Below are 6981 nucleotides of genomic sequence, written 5' to 3' on the forward strand. Positions count from 1 at the left end.
AGTGGTAATTAAGCATGGCTAAGCATATAGTTCTAGCTAGGTCACATAAGTAACATGAGCTAGTCGATTCATTACCCAAGGTTGACAAAGAACATATATCAAGTAAACATGGCACAAGCGAGCAGATAGGTAAAACCCTGACCCCATGTAATTAGCAAAACATGCATATTTGTTTGCAAACAGTAAAACATTTGTAAATTGGGATCAACATGCTCAAGGGGAATGTGTGACTTGCCTTGCTTCTTCAAAACAATCTTCCGAACTCTTTTCCTCACGACCGCGGACTTCCGAAACGACGGAAACTACACGCTGGCACGCAAAACGAGGAAAAACTCTAATAAAAACCAAGGAAACAGTACATAAAAAGTAAACAAACATGTAGAGCTCAATTTTAGATGAATTTTGCAAGTTGAACGGCTCAATTTGGAGTTCGAATGAATTAGATATGAATTTTAGAAGGTTTTGAGCCATTTTAATGAATTTCTAGAATTATTCACGAATTATTGCGCAATTATTATTTATTTTCTCAAAGGAAAAGGCTGTGCTGACGTCATCAAAGGGGAGGGGCGGCGCCGGCAAGCGGGCCCCACCGGTCAGCGGCACAAAGGCGCCGGTCCACCGTGGACCGGGACCACCGAGGCGGTCCACCGCCGGTCCACGGGATCCGACGGCCCGGATCGGCCCAAAGCCGATCGGACGGCCACGAGGCGGCGCGGCTGGGGCACGGGCACGGCATGAAGCCGGCTCGGCCGAGACATGGCGCGGCGGCGGCAAGGGGGAGGCGGCAAGGGGGAGGCGGCAACCGGCTGCAGCAGCCGGCGACGTGGAACGGCGGCGGGTGGCCGGAGGACAGCGGCGCGCACGGGGACGGCGACGCACCCCAAGAGGCGGCAGTCGGCAAGAAAGGGGACGGGAAAAAAGGAAGGGAGGAGAGATCCTCACCGGAAGCGGCGGCCGACGCGGAGGAAGAGGACGGCGACGACGATTGCCCAATGGCGGCTTGCGAGGACGGAGGGCGGACGGGGTCGCCCTTGACCTTCAGAAGGAGAAGAGGGAGTTAGGGAGGGGAGGACCGATGCGGGGTGACTGGAAACGAAGACCGATGGCGATGACAAGAGGTAGAGCTCACCGGCGACCGAGGAAGGAGGAGCTCCGGCGGATTTCCGGCGAAGAGAGGCGGCGGCCGAGGTCCTCCTCGTCCTTGCGGAGCTGAGGGAGGCAACGGCGCGAGTCGACGTCGACCGAAGCGGCGGCGCGACGCGGCTGGAGGCGGTGAAAGGGGCGGCGGCCTCGGGTGTGCGGTGGGAGTGGTGCTCGAGGGGTGGAGAGGGGGAAATAAGAGGCGGCCGGACTTCCCCTTGCGGTGGCGAAGCTGGCGGTGGCGGTGGCTCGGCGCGGCGACGGCTGTGGCGGCAGGAAACGGCGACCGGAGCTCGCCGGAGTGTGGCAGCGCGTGGGTGCGGCGTGGGGAGAGCGAGGGAGAGTATGCCGGGCTCGGGAAAAATGGGGAAACGGACGAGGGGAGCACGGGGATGCTTTTTATGGGCTCGGGAAGGCGGGATCGAGGCCGGACGTGGCGGAATCGGCCGGCGAAGTGGGGCGCCGACGTGGGGTGGTGGAGGGGTTAACCGGCGCCGATTTTCGCGGGGAGAGTGGGGGAAATGGTGGAGGACGTGGAGGGGATCGTGCCCACGTCGTTGGATGCGAGCTCGGGTGCGGGAGGGCGCCGGATTTTGCGGCGACGTGGACGGCTATGGCGGTTGGGGTCGGCCGGCGAGAGGTAGGAGGAGGAGCTGACGGGTGGGACCGCCGGTCCCACCTGTCGGCGAAGGGAGAGAAGAAGGGACGCAAAACAGACTTTTGCGAGCGGGCCAAGAGAGAGGGGAGCCGGCCCGAGAGAGGGAGAAGGCGCGCGGGCCGCGGGAGAGGAAAGAAGACTTGGGCCGAAAATGGCCCAAAGAGAGGAAGGGGGAAATTTTATTTGTTTTCTTTTTATTTTAATTGATGCAATGATCTTTGTGTTATTGAAACTATTTCTCGAGCTCCGAAAATTCACGGAAAATTCCGGAGAGTACATTAGGGCGCAAAGAATATTACAAAATATTCCCGGCCAATGATTTTTAAGGGAAAATTTTAATTCTCCCATTATTTTACTTGATTAAATTGATTTAAGTTTTATTTAATTTCTAGAAAATGTATTATTAATTGATTTTTATTCCCGAACGAAAATCGGGGCGTTACAGTCCGATGGTGGTTTCTCCGAATAGGCTTCGTCCGTGCCGTCGAGGATGCCTGTGGAGTGGTGTTCCTGCCGCAATCCAAGTCAAGGCTTAGCTCCAGTTATCTTTTATTTTTCGCTGCATTTATGTAAGACTTTTTTAATGTTTGTAAGACGTGGATATATATGTCAACTTTGTCGTTTGTGTACCCTGGCCGGTCCTGGATAGGGGTTTTAATGCACATTCTGCTTGAAATTCTATTCGGGAATTTCTAGGCGTGACATTGCGCGTGCTGTGCACCGACAACGGCGGTAAATTCACGGCGGCTGAATTCTCGTCATACTACGCTGATGAGGGCATTCAGCGCCACTACTGTGCGCCGTACAGCATACAGCAGAACGGAGTCGTCGAGCAGCGCAACCAGACGGTTGTGGGGATGGCTCGGGCTCTCCTCAAGCAGAGGGGGATGCCGGCCATCTTCTGGGGGGAGGCGGTGGTGACAGCTGTCTACATCCTCAACCGCTCGCCTACCAAGGCCCTCGACGGTAGGACATCGTACGAGGCTTGGCATGGGCGCAAGCTGGCGGTCCCCCACCTACGGGTCTTCGACTGCCTCGCGTTCGCCAAGGAGCTCGGCTACATTGGCAAGCTCAATGACAGGAACACCCTAGGGGTGTTCATCGGTTACGCGGAGGGCTCGAAGGCCTACCGCATTCTTGACCTAGAGACACAGCATGTGCGCACGGCGCGCGACGTAGTGTTCGACGAAGGGTGAGGGTGGGCATGAGACAAGGCGGTGGACGACAGCTATTCGACGTACGACGACTTCACTGTCGAGTACGTGCACTTCGAGGGAGCTGGGGGAGTAGGCAGCTCCTCTTCATCGAGGGTGCCTACCCCAGTCCCCAAGCCTCCACCGACCCCAGTAGCGACACACTCTCGAGCTACGACTTCGGCAACAACGAGTTCTTCACCGACACCACCACAGTCGGTGACCCCACGCACTTCAGAGCCAACAGCCACCTCGATCTCCGGACACCTCCACTCTGACGCATCTAAGGGCTTTTCTAAGAGCAGGTACAATAGCAGGCTATAAGCCAGCTATAAACATATTTTAAAGAGATAAATGAAGAGAGAGAAGAGCAGCAGGCTACATATCTGTAGCCAGCTGCAACACAGACTTCAAGACGTAATGTGTGTATGACAGGTGGGACCAGGTATTAATAGTATAACAAGCAACTATTATATAAATTGGTTATTACATTGGCTATAGATGATTTGGAGTTAGTAGAGCAGGTACAATAGTAGGCTATAAGCCAGCTGCAAACATAATTTGAGGAGATAAATAAGGAGAGAGAAAAGCAGTGGGTACAGATTTGTAGCCAGCTGTAGCATAGACTCCAAGACGCAGTGTGTGTATGACAGGTGGGACCAGGTATTAATAGTGTAGTATGTAACTATTGTATGGATAAACTATTAGATTGGCTATAGATAAATTCAAGCTAGTAGTTAGAGCATGTACAATAACAGGCTATAAGCTGGCTGCAACCATATTTTAAGAAGTTAAACAGGGAGAGAGAAGAGCAGCGGGCTACAGATTTGTAGCCAGTTGTAGCACGGACTCCAAGACACAGTGTGAGTATGATAGGTGGGACCAGGTATTAATAGAGTAGTATATAACTATTGTATGAATGAGCTATTAGATTGGCTATAGATGAATTGGAGCTGGTAGTTGGCTTTACTATTAAACTTGCTCTTAGCTATACTACTCCCTCCGTCCATAGTATAAGGGATTTTGAGTTTTTACTTGCAACGTTTGACCACTCGTCTTATTTAAAATTTTTTCGCAAATATAAAAAACGAAAAGTTATGCTTAAAGTACTGTAGATAATAAAGTAAGTCACAAATAAAATAAATAATAATTCAAAAAAGAATTGAATAAGACAAGTGGCCAAACGTTGTAAGTAAAAACTTAAAATCCCTTATATTATGGGACAGAGGGAGTATTAAACTTGCTCGTAGTGGTCTGAACTATTGACCTTGCTCTAAAGAAATTGTACGGACGTGCGTGGCAATCCATGCATGCCCTGACCGCCCGTGACCAGTTGCATAGACCGTACACGAGAGGACAGTAAATACTGTAGTACTATGACCGTTGATACAGCTTGCTGCCAGTCTCTCGGGTCCAATCGAAGAGCTCTGTACCAATAAAGACAACGTGGGAGCTATTCCGAGGAGAAAAAAAAACAGTGATATGATCGTTGGTACAGCTTGATACTGGAGTACCAGTCTGTGGTCAAATTGAGGAGCTCTCTAAGAGCAGCTATAGGCTATAAGCCAGCTGCAAACATATTTTAAGTAGGTAAATAAGAAGAGAGAAGGGCAGCGGGCTATAAATTTATAGCCAGCTGCAGCACGGACTCCAAGACACAGTGTGTATGACAGGTGGGACCAGGTATTAATAGTGTAGTATATAACTATTATATGAATGAGCTATTAGATTGGCTATAAATGAATTGGAGCTAGTAGTTGGCTATACTATTGAACTTGCTCTGATACTCCCTTCATTTTATAAATAATTCGTTTTATAATATAAGATATTTTGATATTTTCCTTCTACTGTTTCACCACTCATCTTATTTAAAAAGTTTATACAAATATAAAAAATGACAAATTGTGCTTAAAGTGCTTTCGATAATAAAGTAAATAAAAAAATATAAATAATAATTTTAAATTTTTTTAATAAGATAATTGGTCAAACTGTGCAAACAAAATATTAAAATTTTTTATATTAGAAAACAGAGGGAGTAATGAAAACAACGTGGCACAGCTATTCCGAGGAGAATTTTTTTTTCAAAAAACAGAGTAGTACTAGTACTACTTACCAGTACACCGGTTTGATTATAATATTCCTTGCTCCAGTCCAAAAGCGAACGGTCTCCGAGTATCTCCTCCCTCCGTTCCATAATAAATGCAGTTTTACACTATTCATATTCAACGTTTGACCGTTCGTCTTATTTGAAATTTTTTAATGATTAGTATTTTTATTGCTATTAGATGATAAAATATAAATAGTATTTTATGTGTGACTAAATATTTTCAAAATTTTTACAAATTTTTCAAATAAGACGGACGGTCAAACGTTGGGCACAGATATCTACGGCTGCACTTATTTTGGGACGGAGGTAGTAATTAAGGTGTGTTTAGATTCAAAATTTGGATCCAAACTTCAGTCCTTTTCCAACACATCAACATGTCATATACACACAACTTTTCAGTCACATCATCTCCAATTTCAACCAAAATCCAAACTTTGGATCCGACTAAACACAGCCTAACTTTGGTTAGTCTATATAAGCAGCGGCAGCAGCCTAAGAATGGAGGGCTATAAGAAGTCTGAATGCCGATGTGGATGAGAGAGGAGAGGAGAGAGATGAGAAGCGGGCTGTAAGTTTACAGCTGGCTTAGGCACAAGAATCAAGAAAATCTATGAGACAAACAGGTGGACCATATATTTATAGTGAAAAGTTAACTATTATATGAGTAAGCTGATAGATAGACTACGAGTAAGCAGCTTGCTGTATTATTATCCTTGCTGTAATTAAGATAGAACAACTGCAGCTAGCGCTTGTGTCTGAAACTCTGAATATACCTACAGAAATTGAAAACACCCGAAATAAAGAGAAGAGCCCTTTGATTATACCACAGAATACCCTCAACAAAAGAAAGTTTCACAAGAGGTCTAACCTCTTGTTTATTTTTCTATGGAATTGATCATATGAATGCAATCCTATGGAAGTTTTCCTATCATCTTCCTATGAATTAAAGGGCTCTATAGAAAAAATTCTTAGGAAAATAAATCCTCTAAAATTTCTTTGCTAATCCTCCATTTCAAAGCGGCCCGTACAGCCAACTCCACACCGCGTTCTGCAGCCACGTCCGCCGGCATGAGCAATAGAACAAGGATGGTACCTTTCTAAACCATGTACCTTTATTACAGTCTCTCGAATCAACATGCGCTACAGCCTAATTAATCCATAATCTAAACCGGGTCTTAGGGAAACAGTGATATGACCGTTGATACAGCTTGCTGCCAGTTTCTCTGGTCCAATCGAGGAGCTCTATACCAATAAAGACAACGTGGCAACTATTTCAAGGAGCAAAAAAATTTTCAAAAAACAGAGAAAAAGCCCTCACTGGGACCATGGAGTACTACTCCCTCCGTCCCATAATATAAGGGATTTTGAGTTTTTGCTTGCAACGTTTGACCACTCGTCTTATTCAATTTTTTTTTGTAAATATAAAAAACGAAAAGTTGTACTTAAAGTACTGTAGATAATAAAGTAAGTCACAAATAAAATAAATAATAATTTCAAAAAATTTTTAATAAGACGAGTGGTCAAATGTTGTAAGCAAAAACTCAAAATCCCTTATATTATGGGACGGAGGGAGTACTTCTTTAGGGAAACAGTGATATGACCGTTGATATACTAGCTTGCTGCCAGTTTCTTGTCCAATCGAGGAGCTCTGTACCAATAAAGACAACGTGGCAGCTATTCCGAGGAGAAAAAAATTTCAGAAAACAGAGAAAAAGGTAATGGTAGGAGGGTTATTGATTAATGATATAGCAAAGAATCATAGTAGTACTTACCAGTACACCGGTTTGATTAATATTCCTTGCTCCAGTCCAAAGAGAACGGTCTCCAAGCATCTAATTAACTTTGGTTAGTCTATATAAGCAGCGGCAGCAGCCTGATTAAGA

The 6981-nt window shown here is 46.1% G+C and overlaps 1 long non-coding RNA gene across 1 annotated transcript; it reads right to left on the minus strand.

Annotated features, from left to right (window-relative positions):
* Positions 1–247: 247 nt before the first annotated feature.
* Positions 248–1767, minus strand: LOC136356779 (uncharacterized). Its single transcript, XR_010741749.1, has 3 exons — positions 1130–1767; positions 943–1036; positions 248–309 (listed from the first exon to the last, which is right to left on the minus strand). It is a non-coding gene; the product is annotated as an uncharacterized lncRNA (long non-coding RNA).
* Between the last annotated feature and the right edge of the window lie 5214 nt (positions 1768–6981).

This window comes from Oryza sativa, chromosome 5 (genome assembly GCF_034140825.1).
Source record: "Oryza sativa Japonica Group chromosome 5, ASM3414082v1".
Lineage (NCBI taxonomy): Eukaryota > Viridiplantae > Streptophyta > Magnoliopsida > Poales > Poaceae > Oryza > Oryza sativa.